The sequence below is a fragment of the Neopsephotus bourkii genome, unplaced genomic scaffold, assembly GCF_033783945.1.
Source record: "Neopsephotus bourkii isolate Nb327-2 ecotype Australia unplaced genomic scaffold, CSIRO-AGI_Nbou_v1 NB_549, whole genome shotgun sequence".
Classification (NCBI taxonomy): Eukaryota; Metazoa; Chordata; class Aves; order Psittaciformes; family Psittacidae; genus Neopsephotus; species Neopsephotus bourkii.
Window position 1 is genome coordinate 2,234,867 of NW_026901050.1, and position 22,545 is coordinate 2,257,411.

The following is a 22,545-nucleotide window of genomic DNA, read 5'->3' on the forward strand; positions in this document are numbered from 1 at the left end:
TGCGACTTTTAAACATGCAGCCCTGGGATTTCGTGTTGGTCAGCAAAGCATCCATGCTGAGCGATATTCCCTTTTTGCATACACATTGCTTCAAATCACTGCTGTAGCTCCAGTCCTTTATGCATTTGCTAGTGAGCACCTGCATGTGCATGTGGGATTCTAATCGTCACATGCTAGATGGCCTTGAATAATTTCTGTGGTTTTTTTTGTGGTGATCAAAAGGGAGACCTGGATTGACCCCTCATTTTTTCCCCCTTCTTTCAAACATATAATCTAAGATTTCCCTTGTGGGTGGCCCTTCTTTCTTTTGCGCCATTGTAATTTCTTCATAGGTGGTACCTGACAAGTCCTTTTTTACCCTTAGAGTTTTTTGTTCAGATTCTATTCACTTCAAAATATCATTACCATTGCAAACAAGGAAAATGTGTTTATCAGAAACTGCAAACTCCTTTAGGGCCTCATAGGATTAATCACGGTTATAAAGTTTTATTAAACACAATTTTTGTTTAATGACAAGCTCCACCAGTCCTTCCCATTGCAAACCAATCCTGTCCTAAGGGTGTATCTAGCACAGCAGATTGTTTTCAACAGACTCTCAAGACAATCCCTATTACTTTGTCATACACAGAGATATTTTTCTTCCTGGATAATTTGAACTTCCTTAAAAATCACATCTGTTTCATACTTTATTTATTTGTAATTTAAATCCTTAAATTGAATCTTTCATTACTAACATCTGGGCTTGAAATGCAGCCCACTTGAAAAAATACAAATTTTATTTTATTCGTAGTTACCCCCCTTCACTCAGTAGCATTGGTACAAACATTCCCTGGCCAGAGGCAAAACAGCCGGGTATCTTAAAGCTGTGATGCCATACCACGTGTAATATGGCTCACTTGAATGTCCCTGAAGTGACTGGCAATTTGCCCAGAATTAGACTGAATGCAAGTAATAAGCTGTAGAAATTCCACAATATTGACAATTAGATATCTCTATACAGCAGCAGCTGTGTATTGTTCTCATGGTATATTCCTCTCAAAGCACCTCCTAAAAAGAGGGGGGAAAAAAACCTGGCAGAAGGTTGCAAGCAGCAGAAAGGTAATATACATTGTATGAAATATCTCAAATTCAGTTTAATAGGAATGTTTGCATTAATACAGTTTTCTACAACAGAAATAATGGCTAAAACAAAATGCTAAGTAATTTTCAATATCTAATATCACATCTGTACTGCAAAATTGCTACATTTTAAACATTTTTTTCTGAGAAAGATACCTACCCACTCTTTCCTTTCATTGTAAGAAGGAAGAAATGGGCATATGGGCTTGTCTTTGGATGCTGTTTGGAAAAAGCTCCTCCAGCCCTTTCAAAAATTGCCCCCCCCCCCAAGAGATAACAGTATCCTGCACAGTGGGGTCTCCACAGAATGTAGCAATATGGCCTGGAAGTGAAAAGCAGGGTTGGAAAAAAAGGTTTAATTTTTTACCTGATTTGAGAAAAATTCAGGTAGCTCTGAGAGACTTGCTGGAATAAATACATTTATTACTTATTAATTCTCAATTCCCTCACATTTCAAAGTTTGTCAGTCTTTCTACAGAAAATGTGGAAAATTAATTCACTGAACATTTATTTTATTTCCTCACAAGAAGCAGCTGCCCACAGTGAACGGATTCAGATTTTATTTTTTAAACCATACTTTTGAAGTTTGCATTATGAGCTATTAGTCTTTGATATTTTGCCCAGTGGATATCAATGGAGCTTGTTTCTGTCGGGTACTAAGCTTGTCAAACTTTGGTTTTGGTATCTGCCTTTACTGTAATAGAAATCATCATTTTAAAAATAAGCTGTGGTGTTTTTTTCAGAAGTACCATAAAACTGAGGGAACAATAAGATGTCAAGTTTTATATTGCAGATGCTAATTTATCAAGCTAATTACCAACAAAATGCAACTAAATTGCTGATAATCTTGAGACTGATTAATTCAGCAACAGAGATATTGATGAGTATTTAAAGGTTAGGAATAGGAGTGTTATGATGCAGGAACCCCTTCCTACTTCGGTGCTTACCACAGAAGAATTATCTCGGCACCGCATGGCATACACAACATTTTGACAGATACGTGTGCTGTATGCCAAACAAATTGCTGGAGAAAGGAAAGGCCAGTTTGTGCATTTCTCTGCCTGGTGTGACCATGCTGAATATTGCTGAAATACAGGGAAAGGTTTTGCGTGCCACTGCCTATTCAAGTTCCCCTGTCCTGACACCCGTCACCCCTGCTCCTGACATTTTCATTTCCTCTTCTATATCGCCTGCCTTTGTGCAACTTCCCTGCCTTTCTAGTTCTCTCCCATTGAAAGAAAACTAACACCAACACTCCACAAATGCGACATTTCCACAAATGCAAACTGGGTAAAAGATTGTGACTTCTGGTCTTCTCCAGCTGCAGGGGGAGTGTAGGTGATGCCTGAACTGAATCCATCAGTCCTTTGGTCAGAGATAATGTTTCTCTATGGGCAGAACATTTCTTCTGAGCGTCATCTGAGCTCTGCCTCCCTTCCTCTGGGTGCTGAGGCTGCTGAGTCAGTGCTGAATGAGGTCAGTCGTGATGCCTATTGCTTGGAACTGGAGACTGGGCTGAAACAGCTTGAAATTGCATCACTTAGGCCTTTCTCCTGCCAGCAGGACAACATAGGGTCCCTTTGGTGCTGAATGTACTCCAATAAAGGAGGTTAAAAATCTGGTTCATTAATTGACTTCAGCACTGAGTGAGTCCCTTTTATAACCTGTGTTATCAGCAGAAGTACAAGCATGGTGTGGTGAGGAATGTGATTATGGATGAGATTTCCTAGGAGAGGAATTAGCTGGCTCTGGTGGTGATCTCTGTTGTAATGAGCACACTGCCATCTTTATGAATACAGTTACAGGCAAACTCCCACAGCCCTGAAAAACACAGAGCTCCCCTGCCTCGCTGAGCAGCACCAGCCAGGTTCTCAAAGGGTTAATTTGCAGTTTACTATTGAATAACATAAAATGAGCTGTAAATAATGTAATGATATGTATTGTTAAGCTACATATACTGTACCAGGTGCAAGTACTCCCACTCCTCACTTAGATATAATCTGGGGCAGTCAACAAACACAGATGTATTTTAACAAAAAGAAAGACAGAGGAAAAAAAAGATAAAGAAGAATGAATAAGAAAAAAATTAAAACCTATGTAAGATAATTTAACCAAGATAACGATGCAGGTAAAACCCAGCCTATTTTTTCAGAGCCACTGTCACTGTGCTGTGTAAAATACAATGGCATTTTGACTTGTTTTTGGAACATGCATGAGCCAAACACGTGTGGAAACACCTTGACAGGCCTTTTGTATAACTACAAGAAAACTGATAATCCTAAATCAATTACATGGGGGAAAATATGAATCTTTGAATACTAGTAATTATAATGGTTATTTTTCACTTTTGTAGCACCTGCAAATGATGCACTGTATATATAACAATGATTCAAAAAGCCCTAATTAACTGTTTATTTTTTTCTTCTTGTTTGCTGGCTGTAACCAGTCTGCATTAATTGTCAATTTATATGTGTGTGTATATAGATATAGATGTATATTCTCCCTGCCTCGCCCCCCAAATATTTTCTATTACTTCCAACTGCCTGGAAATCACACATTATTGAATTTGCCTCTTCTAGTGTTGTTCTTAAAGCCTCACCAGAGACTTCCTGTTGAACTTCCAATAACACTCAAGGGACAGAAAAGTGTGGCAGAATATACTGGGCTGATCCTACCTAGTGGTGAAAACTGCGGTCCTTTCTGTAGTGCAATGACATGGCTCCCGACTAATAGTGCCAGTCAGAATTCCTAGCTGCTCCTACCAAATGCGAAAGAGCTGATTTTGGAAGACCTCCAGCCACAGCTTTCCACTGCTGATAGATTACTCTGGGCTATTCATGGAGCAAGATTAGCCTGACCACCATGAAGAAAACTGTTTGTTCCGTGTCATTACCTAGGACGGGTTGAACCATGCTAAGGCAAAGCTGCATTGGTGAGCTAAATTCATATAAAAATTGGATCAGTGATTATTCTGAAATTACTTTATTATGGTCAAAAGGAGTGGGGGCAGCGAATTTGTCGGGGTTCTAGGTAGGGAATGTGAAATACAGTAAAGCTCGGTGGTGGGAGCGCTGGGACAGCTTGCGGTAGGCACTTAGGATTTTAATGTGGGTGCGTGCGCACGTTTGCCATAAAAGCAAAGCGCAGCGGAGCTTTGTATTGAAATGAGAATGCAACTGTGCCTCAGCAGCGGCCAAAGGGTCCTGAGCCTTGGGTAGGCACCATGCGCTGCGGCAGCTCCAGAGGCACTGGGAGCCGGTGCCTGCAAGGAGGCACAACAGCGCCGCGCCACGCAAGCACAAGATGGCTGCTGTAACCATCTGCAGGACATCAAAGTCTGCTGCCTGATGGCAAGTGGGCTGCCAAAGCTTCTAAAGGCTTTGGCGCCTGCATGTAAATCGGATGCAAACTGTCCATCTGCTGCATGGCACAAGTGACAGCTGATTCTTTTTGCAGTCCGTAAGATGAACTAGACCTAAGCCAATCCATCCCTGTTCCTAATCACACAAGGTTTGTCCTACCAGTTTCATTAGCCAGACACACGAGATACAGTATGTGGTTTTCATTTTGCTCAGTACGTGACACTATAAAAAACAATGCCGGGGATGGGCTGTGAAACCAAAGGGGACACACTGCTGCTACTGCAGAGAAAGCATATTGGCAATGTTCAAAGCATATTGGGGCATAACAGTAGTCTAAAAACCCCAATATGGATTAGGACAGCTGACCAGATGTCTTGACTGACATTTTTTAACACGATTCAAGGGTGTCCCTGCAGTACATAAATGCAAACTATACATCTGTGTGCTTTTTTTTTTTTTTTTCCACTGGAAATACCATACATGGATGCTTTGATTGTAGCTGACAGCTCCAGTGTGAGCAGAGAGCTGCACAATGCCACAACTCTGGCCTTCTCCTCCAAGGAGCCTGCTGGAAAAAGTTGGACTTGGGTTCCTGCACAAATAGGCAAGAGAGAGACATTGTCTTCATCACAAAGTTACCTACCTTCTTTCCTCATCAGATGGGTAGTGGGAACTCGCTGGGATGCTGTGTTGAAAGTGGGGGATGAGATGTGATATACTGTTATAATAGAAGAATGTTGTTCTTTTCTAGACCAATCTCAAATTTAGAAAGCAGAATTACTATCAAAATGTAATCACTCAGCTGTGCATTTGTTTGTGAGAGGGAGGGATCAGGAGCAGCTGGGGAGAGGAAAGCACTGCAGGTATATCAAGGGGCAAGGAACAAAGACAGTGAAAGAACAAAGAAGTGTCTTACTTTTCACTTTGCCATTTTTAGAGCTCTATGAAATGTAGATGGACACCCCTCCCTGCCCAGCCTCCTCATCAAATTAAATATGCGAAGTGGCATGTTCCATTTGAACCAGAGCATCAAGCCTTGACCTCCTACGCTATGTGTTTGTGTAAGTCCAGCCGGCGTCATTCCCCTCAGTTTACAAGAAACATTTCATGTGTATACTTCCATCCATCCAAAAACATTTGTCAGTACTTTTCCCACTTCAGTCTCTTGCACATGCTAGTTCAGGATTAGGAGCTCTGCAGGTAGGAAGCCAGTTTCCATACCTTCTTGTTCAGCAGCAGCTTGAGGCATGGCAAACACCATTCTCAGCAACTGAAGTTTATTGCAAAATACTATTCTTTCCCCCTGTCCCAGCTTCAAAATACAGGGAAAACTAGAAGCTTCCCTTCTTCACATGGGGAGATCTGTTATAAACTAATCACAATCTCTGCTTCTGTCTCCACTCAGCTTTGGGGTGGAATTCAGTCTCATCCACTGACTTTCCTCAGAGGGGACAGATTTATAGTGTTTGCAAGGACATAACCAAATACACTAGCTGTTTTCAGTGTGTACTCTCTGGTATCCTGGTAGATGTAAAGTGGTGTCTAAATTTATGTTTGCTTTGATCCAATTGTTTCCTTCATAAGCCTTTCATTTTCCTTGCATCCATCCTCGAACTGCATGCAGAAACAAAAGATGCCTTTATAAACCAAAAGGCCCTGTAGTATCAGTAAGGCCACACATCTGCATATGCATTTTCTGTGGTGCTGGCTGCTTGGCTGCCCACTTCACAGAAACACAATTCTTACTTAACACTTTTGATAACATAAAACTTGTGCCCTGCTAGTGGTAAAGCTTACTGACACTTAAGTTCAGCTTTTATGTACCTGTTCAGATTTGTAGTGTACCCTTAAAAAAGGCATTGTCTTGTGATCTCAATTACCTTTGTGCCTATGCAGGAGATAGATATAGTAGATTTACCCCGAATCTAGGTTTGGTGTCTTAGATGAATATTTGAGTCTACAGGAAAGAGTTTCTCTGTGGAACTGTTGAGCAATAAAAATGCTGCTCCAGCAGGTCCCAGGACTGAAAGCCCCCGGGCTCAGCCCCAACTCTTTCTTGCTGCTGCAACAGTGAAACCAGAGGATCTCATAGTGGCAGGAAACCCCTAAAGCCCACTTCTTGCTCCATTTCCTGCCTGCAGATGTCCTTTGTATGGCCCTGGATTTCTCTCTGATGAGCAGGATGTTGGTGCTGCTCATGGCCAGCATCGTCCAAGGGTGACCTCCCTGAGGGCAGAGGGGCTGCAGGCATCCCCAGCTGTGCACAGCTCTTTGCTGCCTAGGATGATGGCATTGCCCCATGGAAAGGATTCACTGTTCAGGTGAAAGCTTGAATACGTGTGCCAGAGCAAATGGCCTGTGCAAGTTCCATCTCATTCAGGCATCAGCTGGTCACTGCTTTGTGGGTCACCTACATGGGGAGGGTGGAAAGAATTAAAAATAAGGTGTATGGGGGTTGAGAGAGGAAGCACAAGCCTATGAAAAGATAGCTGTCTAAGTTCCTGTGAACGGAGACCAAGAGAAAACTATTCTTGAACACAGAAAATCTCTCTTGGCCTGTGTGGTGATAAGCATCTACATACCTGAAAACTAGCACTGGCAAGCTACTGATAATGTGCTAACATGACTTTTATGCTTATATTGTTAACTGTAAAACTGGTGATATGAACTAGAAAGTGCTAATAGCAGACATTGAGCTGTGGAGGTACAAAATTCGCTTGTCTTTCCCAAAATGGCCTTCCTCTTCGAGGAAGGAAAATGGAAAATCACAGATGTGAAAATGGCCTGGATGGAACTGACAAGAATTATCCTTCTTTTTGGCCCTGTGCATGTACTGTGACTTTCAGAGATTGCCTGAGATTGCAAGGATTTTACTGCTGAGATTGTAGGTCCTACTGTAAATCGACACTAAACAGACACATGTATAAATTGCTATCATGCTGTTGCATCAATGGATCAGCTTACAGTCCCTTTTAGATTCTCTTTGTCTTGCTATTTTCATTCTATTCAGGAACTGAGCATCAAGATGGATATTTAAAATACAGCTTTCTATTTACTGATCTACAAATACACCTCTGACCTCCACACATAGGCTATTAAGTCCCACTGATTTGTCTTCCTGGACTTCTCGTATTATTGTTTCCATCAGAAAGCCTATTCCTGCAAACTGGATGGGGGTTTTGAGCCAAACAAAATCTCTGACCTGGGAATGTGCCTGTCACCAATGGTTATTGGAATACCCACTTTTTCACACTAGATTTCTAGCTCAGCAGCTCTGCGAAAGTAAAGCACATCACTTCAAAGCAATTCTGGGAGCCTCAGAAAAGTACAGTTCCCCACATCCCTGAAAGTAAGAATTAACACTACATATCATCATTAAATTCAGAAATATAAATAACCTTTTTGCTAAGGCTGCTCCATTTGCTCCCCATACCAGAAGCCTTACTTGGAGCATGAAAAAGCGAAAAGTAACTTGCTTACCTTCCTCAATGAATAATGTAAAATGAGGGTACAGATATTGAATAAGCAGGTGGTGCTACTGCACAGTTGACCCAAGAGCCAGGAGGCCTTCATGGTAGTGATGGGAGGCAGAGGTACATGGTAGTGGATGACTGCAGTTTTCATTGCAGGGTTGCCTTGAACCCATGCCAACTGAGCTTCAGCAGAGCATCCACTTAGCACTTTTCTCCCTTTTGTTGCAATGAGGCTTAATGCAGAAATGGGGAAAAAGGCTCTTAACAATGTAAAGGCAGCAGTTTCCCTTTTCTTTGATCTCAGTTCAGATCTGTTCTTTCATTCTTTTTGCCTACATATGAAAGAACTCCGTCTTCAATGTTTTATACTCTACCGTGACAGAGAAGGTACTTTCTGCTTTTCACGGTCCAGTAGTTATGAGTGGTGCAATAAATACATGGGGGTAAGGTCAAGTACTTAGGGGTAATAAATATGTATTGAGATGTATGTATTTGTTAGAGCTCAAATATTTTGCAATAGCTTAAACAAAACTCTAGCTGTCTCTCTGTCCATCCATCCAATTCTCCATTCAGCATCAAGGTTATTTATTTAGTACAGAATATCTCTCTGCCATCTAAACTAAGGGCCAAATCCTATTGTCTTCACTCAGTTTCACTCAGACAACCTCTCTCTCTATAGTACCTTTGCAACCCCATAAAGATGCAGTGCAGTCTGCATTCTGGCCCTAAGCTAGAACACATTATTGCTCAGACTGTGGAAATGCTGATTTGGATCCGTTCTTTGCACTGCGGCAGTCCTGTGTGATCCTTGCCTGGCATGAGCTTCTCATCTCATATGAGCTCCTTTTGGGCTAGTTTTTGTGCAGTGTTAACATAGCACAAGGGTTTTTTTTTTATTCTTGTGGAAACAATGTGGCTCCTGACAAGATCAGGGAAAAACATTTGGGACACTGCTCATTGACATTTTACCTGAGGAAAAAGAAGATTACAGCATACTCAAAGTAAATCACATAGCAAAGGGAATGTCCTCATTTTAGACCGCAGAGCAGAGAGCCTGTGTGCTGCAATTGCTAAGGTAATGGTTGCTGCCGCTCAACTGTTTCCTCAAAATGTAGTCACTCTGCCTTTTTATTTTTGGGCACTTTTGCATGCATAATGATATCCATCCATTTAAAGGCAAATGTCCTCTTAGGTTTAATGGGCTTCTGTTCATGGAATACTAGAAGATCCTGTCTTTACTTTGTCTTTTTTTTTTCTTTCTTTTTGTAATTCAGAGCTAACCATTGACTTGGCATGACCTTACTGGAAGCGCAGGGTTCCTGTGCCCTCCAAGCAGCTGCTCAGCATTTTCCAGAGCAGGGCTGCTCTGTGTACACTGCAGAAAGTTATAAATTTTTATTTTGTAGGTGTTTTTTTCAATGGACTTATCACATAAATAATGAATGGAAGAGACCTTGCAGGTCTGTTAATTTAGCTCCCTGTAATATTAGATTAATCTCGAGAGTGCATTTTCTAGATCCATGGACAGTCCAGTTTTAAATACCACAAATGATGGGGTTTGCATGGCTTCTTACAGGCAAATTCATAGCCTGTACGGCCTCAGTCACCTCTCAAATATATACATGTCCTCTTCTTCCTCACTTGTTGTTTAGGTTGGTGCTTATGCATGCACACATTTCATTTTTAACTTTCATTTACATTGTATTGCCTCCTTGCCTGAGAACTTTTACAGGCCTTTCCAAATCTCTGTCCTTTTTACCACTATCCTTTCCCATCAAATTATACACTTTGTATTTTTAAAATAGTCTTTATTCTCTTCTACTATGACACTCAGTTCAATCAAGCACTGCCTACCTAACCTGTTGCCTTTGCCCCCGGTGTTATGTTCAGCACATTCCTGGGGGCGATACTTAGTGTTTAATGCCGGATGCAAAAGTTGAGAAGACATTATCTGTAATTTTAAAAGGACCGAATCCTTTCCAGGGGTCCATTTTACTTGCATAGCAATGTGTGTGGGGAAACAGTGCATTACAGAAAAATCACAATTCTGAGAAACCATTTCAGGTAACTGTTTTACTTTTTTCTACATTAAAATATGAGACCTGGCTTTTCTCTCCGCTCACTATGAATATCTCTTTTCCTTGTACCTCCAATTTTAAACATCATGTGTGAATTTACCTCCTTTTTCAGATCATTAATAAAGTTTACTGAAATAGATTCCAAACAGTATTTGGAGTATAAGATAATTGTAATGCCTTATGTTATGGTGCATCTCCAAAGCTGGAATTAATGAGTCACAAAGCCTACCTGTAAAACTGTGTCTGGAAGGAGTTGAAAGGGGAATCATATTTTTTTAAAACAAAAATATTTTTTGCAGGAGCTCTGAGTAAAAAAGGCAATATTTCTTAAATCTACCTATCTCCCAGCTTTGCTTTTTTGTGTTAATTTTTTATTTAAAAGTTTTTCATTCCACTTGGCTTGTGAACCCTGTAATAAAGTGCTTCTAGGATCAAAGGAAGCTATTTTTATAATATTACCTCATTTTCTTTTATTAAAAATAGAAACAGCTTTAAGTTACACATGTATTTGGTCAAAATAATAAGACCCCAAACCACACTTTCAGTATTTTTCCTGAGACACAAGGCTGGTCTAAGCTTTAGGTGACAGTCATTGAGGGGGGCACGGGTTCTCATCAGGAACAAAACAATGCTATTCTTTTGTGCAGTGTCAGAAACTCTCCATGGCATTTTCAGAAATCCCATCTCTTAGGTAATAGCAATATTTTCATATGGTATAATTCCAAAATAAGGGCCTTGCCTTTCATTTTATTCATTGCAGTGGAGTTTAGGGTGCTCAGGAAATGAAGGCCAGGGCCCTAGGTAATAGTCTATTCAGGTCAGGAAGGCTAATTAATATGCAGACACTAGCTATGTTTCCAGTGTTGTGTTAGAAGACTTGGTTTATTTGGTCAATGACAAGTGCAGTTTGATGGAAAAGATTCAGCCTTCAGAATGGCAGTATTTACTTGCACCTACTCATTTTAGAGCGCAAGGGCTTTGTCCTGTGTGCAGTTCAGGATAATGCAAATTTTTTTAAAAGCTACAGCTGAAAGAGAAAGAATCCATATTATGTACTGGTCTAAACAAAGATGAAGAGAGAGATTTGAAATTTATTCATCATTCCTTTGCAGATTTCCCATTAGACTTTGAATAAGGCATGTAACCCTTACACGCTGTGCTCTTTTGTAAAAGGAATATCACTGTAACCCCTATTTCAGATATGTGTGTTTAAAAGGCACCAGGGAATTCAATGAGAAAGAACTACAGCAAAGCATATATTAAGACTGTTTTTCATTTTGGAAACAAAAAAAAGATATAAAAGTCACACAAGCTTTTTTGGGCTCAGAAGACAATTCCAGGTGCAATGTGTCACAACATATCAATCTTAGATAATATAATAAGATACTAGCAGGAGTCTTTGTGATTGGTATTGTTCTTGGTCATGAAAGTTGCCTCAGTGGCTACAAGGTCATTCAGCCATGCACAGACTGTATTTGCCTAATTCTCAATGCTGTTTACACACATGTGCATCCATGTGCCACTGCAAGCCAAGGTCAGAAGCATGTGCGAGTGGAAACACTCCAGTCTGAATATTGCATTGAGCATTCAATCTCAGAGTAGGATTAGGCTTTCTATATGCATTTGGGTTGGGCACAAATAAGCTCAATATCTTGGTGCCCAATTCATGAGGAGATCTCCCAAGCTTGGCTCTTTCTGAGCACAGTGAATGGTTTGAACCTTAGTTATAGCTAAGTTGGTATTCAGTGATTTCAGTGTGGAACACATGGGTCATGGGTCTGGCATAGTCAAATCTGATCTCTGGCCTATGCTTCTCTTAACATCACAGAGCTCATAATTGCTGAGCACAATATCAGTTATGTACCCCATTATTTAAGTGAATAATAGGTGCAGAGCTGGCCTAAAATTCTCCTGAAATGTGCTGCAAAATTACAAAAGGAACATGGAAAACTCTTCCGATGATACACAAATGGAAAATCCACCTTACTTGTAGAGTTAAATCTACCAAAAGCAGCATTGATTGCAGGGTAATACCATAAGATGTATCAGTGTCTGTAATAATCTATTTCTGGAAGCCACATCACTGCAAACCATTTGTATGTTAGACTCATAAAGCTACTTGTGGATTTAAAAGATGTTATTCTCATTAATGATACATAAGTTACATGAGTCAAGACATTGCTTGTCACTTTAGTAGAAGAGAAGTCAGTGTCTGGTCTGAGATATGGTGTCTTTCAGAGGGTGTACAAGAGGGTACTTAGTGAAATGCAAAAAGTAGCTGTCAGTTCTGACCAATCCAGACACTATTGTTTTACAGATAGACATACATTTTGAAAATAAAATCAAAGCCTGACAGCTAAAGGTACCAAACCTTTTACTTTATCATTCATCCACTGCTTCTGAAACACAGCAACAGCGAAACAACCTTGGATAATATGGCCAAGGGACTGACTGAGGGTTTCCAAGCATCAGTGGAAACACTTCTATTGACTTCACTAATGCCTAAATTATTTTCATTTTTGCAGTTTAAAACCTCAGACTGATTCCTGACACACTGTACGATGTGTTTCACCAGGAAAAAAAATATATATATAGTGTCTAAAGCAGGAAAATTGGTACTTTTATAGAAAACTAATAAATAGGACATGCATATTGTGACATTCATTTAATATTCTTACAGAATTAAACACTGATGCTCCCTCTAATTTATATACTTTTGCTTTCCTCTTCTAAAGGCAATAACAGGGTAATAAATATATCTCAATTCAGTGCATATATAAAAAAAATATAACAAAAAGTCTTTAAGTTTATTTACACCATTTTACTATATAGAAGTTGTCTACAGTTATATACAGTTTAGAATTAGGACTACTGTATCCTGCCAAAGCAAAGCATTTATTTTCTTTTTTTTTTTCCTATTGTTTGAGCAGACTTTTTTCCTGCCCTTCTTTAACATTTCAGAATATAAGTTGATTAGGAATGTTCTGAATTCATTGAGACATTCTGTTTTGCTCTTAAAATTTAGCTCTTAAAGTACATTTTCTTTACAAGCTTTTGATATTTTTGTGGCTGCATTTCTGTTATTGAATATAAATAATGTCTGGGCACTGGACAGATGTATATTTATTTACAATAAAAACTGATGTATTAATTATTTCATTCACTAGACAAGTATCATTATAAAGGCTGGGCTTATACAACATAGCAGGCATCACAGCAAATATCATAAATACTGTAGTTCTGTTTAGCTTGACAATGGCAGGTAATAGACTATCATTTCTGTTTCCTTAGCTACTGTATCTTTTTCTATTCATCATTCTTTATTGTTATTATCACACTTATTTCAGAATTCTTATATCAGCAGCATTTAGTGACATTGTGAAAACATGGTTCAGAATGGCTGAACTTTTAATTGTGATGAGAAATAAGTTAGCTTAATTATTCTGTGTAAGTAGAAAAGATGTGGTTTGTTCTTCTTCCTAAGTCCTTCCTTCCTAATCGCAATTCAACACCCTCTTTAAGCATTGCTATGTATGAACTTCATGCTGCTAGACAAATAAATTCTTTGGAAAAATGCACATTTTTATTTGGAAATAATGCCATCTCTTTGTTAGATTTGCAGCAATCCTATTTTGCCTCTACTGTTTTTAAGTCGAAAATGAAAAATTATTTAGAAGATGTTTGTGCATCATATTGTGCTGAATGGTATGTAGGTCAGCATGCTGCACCATAGCAGATAAGGCACAGTGAACAAGTGTTCTATGTACTTACAAGCAAATATCAGTCATAATAGAAGTAGACAGATCTACAAGAGCGTTTTGGCTTAGGAAATGTTTCTTGTCATTAGCATTTAAAAAAAGCTATGAGATTCAGGCCTATCAGCACCGATTCACAGCAAAGCCTGGCTTGCACAGGTTGTTATCTGTTCAGTACAGAGGTGCAGCTGGTTAGCAAATGGATTTGCAGCTTTTTTTATTTTATTTTTTTTAGCAGGGATGAGTAAAAAGGCAAAGAATCAGGTACTTACAACCCATTCAGAATGTAACAATTTTGTTTGTGTTATAAACCAAACCTTCTGTTTTTTTGCAAACTGCATTATTTTTAGAAACAGAACCAAGAAAAAACGGCTGATTTAAAAAAAAAAATCTTTATTCATATTCCAGTTTCCCCAAGGGCTCCAATATCCATGAAGTAATACCAGCAAAGGGAGCAATGAAGACTGCAGACTTCCATGATTCAGTTTACGATGCTGCTTTATTGTGTTAGCAGTCAAGTCAAAAGGCAATATCTAATATTTTTAATTTTTTGTCTCTTCCTCTATGTGTTCTCAGAAATATGAGGGGGAAAATATGTGACGGATTCCTTAATGCTTTGGCTGAAGGTTAGGGTAATTTTTATTTCATGTGGAAGTGGAATCATTCCTCATGGAGATAATAATCAGGGCTGATACTGAAAGTAGCTCCTCTTTAAGGAGAGGAACTGAAACTACTGAAAGTAGTTTCCTCTTTAAGGAGAAATGCTGTGCATGAGCTGATGGGACTGATTATCAGGTACGTTAATGTTCTTCTTATATGGCAGAGAAAGAGGCTACAGATTGAATTAAAATAGTCCTTTGAGAAACCTTCCCCAGCCAAGGTGGGGCTGCTGAAAGGACTGTGTGGGTCTGTGTCCTTCTCCCAGCCCTGCATGTAGAGGGAGTGACCATCATATAGTGCCCCAGCAAGGACCACAGCTTCTGCCTGAGCTTCCACCCAAGCTTGAAATGACTGTAGGATGGTTTCTGACCTGCCTGCCTCCAGTGCTTGTTAGCTGAAAACCAGCTCCATGGTGCATGAACTCAAGGAAAATGGCTGTACTTGGAAAAAATGCATGGTTACAGCCAGCATCTTTTCATCATAGTTCTTAACTCATTTGGAAACAGGTTTCAGGTATAGCTCATGCTTCATTTTTAACAACATCAGTATTCACTGAAAGGAGGATGGGATGGTAGCACACCTGAAAATATGAGGGCTGGATCAGTCTTTCAGTCAATTTGCATGTGCGTTCTATCAGATACCTGCTGCTGAAACATGACAGCTTTCCACCTGGAACCTGTCAGTAAAGATGGCAACCAAACAAGAGAAATGACAGCACAAGAGCTCATACATCCCAAACGGTAAGCACAAGTGGGGCAAGCAAGACCCTGGGCTTCCTCAATGTGTTTTTATCAAGGGGTCAAATTGCTGCAGATTTTAGAGCAGTGTTAAAAGTATTCCTCCTATGTATGAACCAAATATTAACATTTTGCGAACTCCAGTCTTGAACAGTGTCCAGACACGAAGGTACTAGAAACATGTACCTTAAGCAGAACATTGCCAAGTCCCTGCAAATGGAGAATCAAAGCTTAGAATGAAAGGAATAAATGCTGGTGAACAAGTATGAATGAAAGAATTTGATTGAATATGCAAGGACTATACAAGTGATGAAATTATGAGGTGAAGTATACAGTAAATATTTATGTTTCTGAATTGGAAAAGGGGAAGAAAAGATATTTATGGCTGGACAAGTGAGAACAGAAAGGAATCAGAAGTGCCATGGAAAGTAGTGCAGTGAAGTATTTAGGTTTTGATTTTGCACAGAGAAGCACTAAACCTAGACAAATAAATGCACCAGGTGAATATAATTTAGCACAAAGTATGTTTTTGCAGTTCTGCTTTTTAGGATACTGCTGTCTTATTCAATGTATTTTGAATGTGAATCCAGTGGCTCACTAAGTGTGAATCTCCTGACAATATTTTCAAGTAAGAGAAGAAACAAGAGAAGAGCCTTTCCAAATGAAGTTACTTATGGTACTAGTCTTCTGTGAAATTAGCTCAAATTTGCCAAGTCAAAATTATTTCCTGCATTTCCTGGTCTAAATTCAGCTCACTGAGTTTAATGGGCATTCTGTGGGTGTAACAGAGAGCAACATTTGGCTCAGGAGCTACAAAGAGAAACATCTCCAACTCTATTTTCTTACCCCAGTATTGTACATTCAGCATCTCACTGTTGACTATAGTAGCAGATCTCTACTAGTCTTTACTTTGCCATTGACTGTCGTAGAAAAGAATGTATAGAAAGGTGAGACATATATAAGCTGTAACATTGATAAAGTTCTCATGTTTGTTCATGGAAGTTGAGCAAGATCCCCCGGCTTTTACATGTGTTCAGTAACAATACATGGTCAGGTGGAAAGAGGGAGGTGATTGAATTCTATACAGATTTTTTTGCACTGAGTATCCTACTGTAGTCATTGTTAATGCATAAACATATGGAAATCTCTGTGCAGTGAATTAAAAATTTACTTTGCTATTGTTTTAATGTCTTTTTTCAATAAAGTAATTAGATCTTTAAAGATTTGTAAATTATTATTTTAATGTCACCTTAACAAAGTTTATCTACTGACAGAAGGTAGATTCCTTTACTCTGAAAAAGCCAAAGTAAGAAGCTATGATTTTCTCAGACTGGATGAAGTTCAAAAACAAGAGTGCAAAGATACTGAACCAGTTCCATAGAGATGTGAAGATGTAGTGCAGATGACCTGGACATGAATGTGAACCTCAGAGATTTTCAGAATGAGTCTTTCTCCATACATATAGCATGTTCTTTTCATTTGCCACCACCTATCTAAGCAGGTGACAGTATTTAGCAGCCTGGGAGGTAGGATGGACTTCGCATACAGAAACACGAAATTGCACACACACAAGGGGACCCTTGCTTCAATAGCAATGTATTTATATCAGTTCATTAAATTATGAAATGTAATTCTGTGCTAACACACGATTTCAAGCGATGTATTAAGAAATGTAACCCACTTCAGGGTAAATTTACAGATCTAATAATATATTTTTAATAGTAATGGAGATATATTTGATTGTGCATATAAATTCATACATAATATAACATTTCAATGGAAAATCAAGGATGACTTCCTAGAAGTCAGCGAGAAAACTCTCATCCACTACATTGGTGTGGGTTTTACCTAATGAAATTGCCATTTAAGCCAAAATTGCCGTCTGTACTTACTGTGCTAACTTCAATGTAATTCTTTGTCTAAGTTTGACATTTTCTTATTGTTGTGGAAAAACATGGCTGAGACACACTAGAAGGTTGTTCAGTTGTAAGATCTTGCATTAATCAAAGGTCACACTGATAATGTCTATTACTTATCTATTACCTTAGTCAGAGACATGACCAAAAATCACTGCTAAGCTCAGAGCGTGAATTAATGAAACATCACTTTGCTCACACTGTAAATGGGCCCCACCCGTAAAATGGGTCCTACGCAGGGCAATTAGACAGGAACATCAGCTGAAGACTCAGGGTGCATTTGCAGAGTACCGACTGTGTAGGCAGTGTTGCATGAAGCGTGGGCAGCAGCAGCAGCACCTGGCCCAGACAGCTGCGTGTGGTTAGTCCATGACTCTGCCCACTCTGGAAGGCTCCCTGGCACCATTGCCACTCCAGCAATGGTGAAATGAGAGAATGTCACCTGGAAAGGACAAATATTCATTGCTTAAAAAGCCGCTACCTGCAAAGAACAGCTGCAAGTCTACAGGGGGTAGAGTGAGATGCGTACAGAGATGAAGCAGGTAGAGGCAGCCTCCCTGGGGAAAATGGGCAGTTGAATAACTCACCATTTCTCTGTCTCTTAGGACTGGCTACTTCAGTACCATTGTGGTCAAACTTGTTATCCAGCCCAATTCAAATCCCAGATATTTCCATACCCCAAGGAGTGCAACCTGGACGTTAGCTAAAGAGCAGCTCTCCTAGCTGCTGAGGTAGGGACTTTCATTATCATGAAGGGTAAGTTTGTTAAATTGTGATGTAATGAAAAGACACTGAGGAACATGATTTTGATATTGAGCATGAGTAAGTTTTAGATATTCAAAGCTGTTCCGTGTGTCATAATCATGTAGAGTATTTTCTTTTGCCCCACTTTTCCCATTTACCCATGTAAGGAAGGAGAAAATATTGTGGGCCACATTTGCAGCAGCATTGTAGCTGGCTATTGGCATTTGGAAAGCAGGGGTCAGAATATCAGCTCTTGTAAAATGGTGTTGCACCACTGCAATAAACTGAATTATAGCAGTTTCCACCAGCTGAGGACTTGGACCCAGATTTTTAGGAACATTTGATTAAACAATATTAGAGCAAAACTCTATCTAGGTAGTTTCACATTTTACCTGCAATGGTGGTCTGTAGCAGATGTATCAGAGGGAGAAAAGTAAAACAAATCAACAAAAGCAGGACACAATTAGGCTGATGAATATCATGCAATTGATTTCCAAAGCTGGACAATTCAAGCCCATACATGTAAATAGAAATTCACTGATTTTTTTTTTTTTTTTCATTTCAAATTCATATCAGCAGAACTTGATCTTGGTTGCACCAGCACTGCTGATACCTTTGATATGAGTGACAGCAGGATCAGGGCTTTACTCATCACAGAGCTAAATTCAGCCTTACAGAAAGTGGAAGAAGAGGTGAGAGTTGATAAGGAAATACATCTAATAATCTCATTTTAGGTTTTGCATTAATTCACAGTAGCTGCTGTTAAGTATGGTACTAAAAACTGGTAAATCAAATTCTTCCACTGAGGGTTGATGGAGGGCACCTATTATTTCTTGTATTGTATAAAAAACATAGAAGGAAAATAAATAAATAACAGCTATAAAGAGGTGTGCAATGAAAAATGACTGTGTTCAGGGATAGAGAACAAATGCCAATCAGCTCATATATTGTACAGGTAAAAATTGTTATACATATTGTCAGTAAGCCAGCATAAATGGCACGTTATTCTTTTAAACATTAGGGGTTAAATCTGTAAAATCCTTCACACCTTCTTTTTGCTCAGTTTTTATTGTGACTTATCTGGAGTCAGTCAGAGGAAGAATTTTCAGAATATGTCCAAGTTTGTATAATTCTATTTCCATTCAAGGCTGAGATTCATATTCTTAACTTTTCTCTGAGAGATATTAGTGGAATTTACAGCATTCGTGCAGTGGGAAAATAGGACAATTTTGATCAATTAAATACACTAAAAACATGACATACAATTGCTTGATGGTTATGTTGTAGTTATTTGCACTTGTAAAATTGCAGGTACAATTAATGTAACATGGCTAGGACAGCCACAGAAAATTAGATGTATTGCTTTGATTTGGTAGAGTGCTTCAATACATGTCTGAAAATAAGGTAAGATGATTGGTAAAGAGGAGAGAAAGAGAAAGGCTTGAAGGTAGCAAGGAGAAAATGTTATTAAACAGGCTAATGAATGTCTGGAGAGGGAGGTGGTGTAGATACCCTTAATGCATGTGTGTATATATATATGTGCATATATATATGTATATATATATGCTATATGTGTATATATATGTTAAATATAATATGTTATATATACACACTATATATAATATGCTCTCTATAGATATATAGCCTAGCAATGTTTATAGATGAAGATGTATCCTCTAGAAACTTCCAGGAGAAAGGGAGAAAGGCTTATTCCTATCCTGGTAACATGACTTGAAAAAAAACACAACCTCTGGATGTAGTCTCTCTGTTTCACCATTAGGTCTGATCTCAGTAACACAAAAGTGACATAGCAGTATTTAAAATACCTTTCTATGTTACCAGAAAGTCTCACAATAATCGCTTTTTGGTCCATAATCATCATCTAAAGATGTCCGCATAACTGAGTGGGGCTCCCATTTTAAAAGACGTTTCAGAAACAAGAAGCAGCCTTCACTGCACAATTGGCTCAATGAGCCCTTTTGCAGGTTTCTTGTTCATCTCAATTCCTTTTGGCTGTTTGCTCACAAACAATGGCGCACATTATCCTGATGTGACACAAAGTAATGCACTTATTCAGGCATTTTCAGGAAATAACAACATTTGAATTAAACAACTCTACTGGATTCCAAATGTGAGAAAACACAGATACATGTGTACAAATACTTTTAGAAATGCTCATTTGGCAAATTCATAATCTAAAGACATCTGAAACAAAATAAGTGTGCAAGTAGTGATTTATATTTAAAAATTTTCCATCTGATTTAAGTGTCAGTTTGACTTAAACAGGGCAGAACAGGGTGAACCCCTCACTCACAGTGCTGTGCTGCTCCTCAGTGTGCAGTGACACCGGGGTTCATGCAGCTACTTTTTGGAGAATTGCTCATGTTGTAAAACACAGGCTTACAAGCTGGGGCTTTGTAATTTGGTTATGAAATTAACTGATTTGTCCATGTATTCCTGTAGGTTCAAATATTTTATCAGTGTGGAGTGGCAAGGCATGAAGGCCATTCCTGTGCCACAGCTGTCTAAAGTGTATATGTTAGGCAAACAAAATGAAGTAAAAAGGAAATTTAAACACGAAAGAAATCCTAAAAAAGAAGGGAAACTGCCCTTGATGTTAGAGTTTGTCTTGCTTTATGCAGGAATTCTGTTGTTACTTTTGAAAATGTAAAAGTGGTTCCAAAGCACATTGGCACGTGCATGAAACTGCAATACTCACTTGGCACTGCTTGTTCCCAGTGCTGGCAGTGTGGCACATAGACCTCTTTAGCCTCTTTCTCTGTTGTTTTCTGCACAAGAGCCAACCATTGTGGCTACTCATGAGGCAAGGCTGGCAGCTGAAGAACCCAGATGCCAAGCTCTGGATTATATGTCTGTTCGGTTTGTGGCTGGTCTCTTCCCTGGCATCTGCCCTGGCATTGCAGCAGGCTGTGTAACCGTCTGTGGTGCTGGGTTCAGGATTAGTCTTCTGCTGGATAGCATGCTCTTCTGGTCACTGTTTGCCTTTTGAATTACCATTGATTATGAGGAATGTGTGTCTCTCATGCAAACTCCACCCAAGATGCGTGTGCTTGTGTAGTGCTGTTTGATGCCTGAAAAGGGGTGCTCCCCTTCACCAGCACAGTCTGCTTTCTGCTTTAGATCAGAGTGCAGTTCATTTGAGCCACATAAACCCAACCATCTCCTCTCAGCCAGGAAAATTTTCAAGTTGAATAAAAACACACTTGTATGTCTTTTACAAGGAAGAGCCCCCCAGGCAACAGAGGAGGCCTGAAGACTGCCATCTCTGGTTTGTATTAGCCTATGTGCCCGCAAGATCTTGTTTGGGATCTGGCTGATTTTTAATCCACTGTAAATCACAGAATCCTAGAATCACTGTAAGCATCACAGCTGAGCAATACAAGGTGTTTGTTTCTCCTTTGGGGTATTTATTTTTGACATCCAGAAAATTTAGCAGGTGATTTAAGCAGGGAAACTTCCAGGACAATAGAAACCCTGCTAGCATGTGCCTGAAGTGGTAAACAGTCTTCTTGTAGTTTGTTAATGTAAACTGTCTTGACAACAATCCTTAATTTTTAATATATGTTCTTCTGCCTTTCTTCTCTTGGACTTAATGAGTACCAGCTGATCAGAACCAAACTGCCTCTGGGTCAAATTTGTCACTGCTTCTGCCCACTGCTGGGGAGAAGAAGGGAAAGGTTTCTTATATTGTGATCAGGATTTCACTATGCTGACACTAAACTCATCTGAAGCCTATTATGAAAAGGCATTTCTTTCCTCTGGAATCTCCTCTTCCTTGTCTATGCATTGGTACAGCTGCAGGTTCAGGTCCCTGCACCTACCTGTGCGTATGTTGAGAAAGGCAGGAAAAGCTGGCTAAAAACCTTGATGTGAAACCTGTTTTGAACCCTTCCAGTATTATGAAGTTGTTGGTCACAATTTTTCTGAAAGAAAGCTGTTGTAGTGAGAAAATAGAGAAATGGATTTTTTAGCAGTCCATTTGCTTGTAAGCAAACCCATAACAGGTGTATTTAGGATGTGCCTAATACAACAGTTGTGGACACTAGGCCAGTCTAAGGGTAATGGGCGATGTGAGGGCTCATATAGTTTTTGTAAATAGCATCTCTTACTTAGACTTCTGGCAATTACATACTGGGCTAGATGAACCATTGGCTTGGCCCAGGGGAGCGTTTATTCTCATGCCACTGAACACCAGCATGGCTGTAATAGTAGCTGGGAATGGAGACAATACTGCACTGCCTGAGTTTGTTCTTTTCCCTCTCAAAGTATGAGAGCTCACTCTCCAAGTGTCTCATACCCCCTCATATTCATATAGCTAGAAGTGCAGGAGAGATGTACCACACTGCAGCTGTGTGACTGATGCCCGAGGGCCACAGCTGGTAGCACGAGCTCACCGCATCGGGAGAGATTGTCACACCATCTATCAAAGGCTGCCACAAGCATTGTGTCAGCTACCCAGTCAGGTCCATCACATCCAGAGCTACTACATATTCAGTCCCTCTCCAGTTTTCCACTACAAGTTACTTTTGGAAACATTTCTGTTTGGAGCTGGAGTACTCTGAGAAAAGACCAGTGTCCATGTTATTCTTTCTGACCGGAGGCAAAGGAAAAGTGGCTTTTCGACAATTCATCAAATTCCGATTGGACCAGAGAACCTTACTGTAGTATTGTGCCAAGATA

The 22,545-nt window shown here is 39.5% G+C and overlaps 1 protein-coding gene across 1 annotated transcript in view; it reads right to left on the minus strand.

The window, feature by feature from the left end:
* TBC1D5 (TBC1 domain family member 5) overlaps positions 1-22,101 on the minus strand; it is a 403,210-nt gene extending 381,109 nt beyond the window's left edge. The window contains exon 1 of the mRNA XM_061351052.1: positions 22,092-22,101. The gene's annotated coding sequence lies outside the window, so the exon portion shown is untranslated. The remainder of the gene's footprint in view (positions 1-22,091) is intronic.
* Between the last annotated feature and the right edge of the window lie 444 nt (positions 22,102-22,545).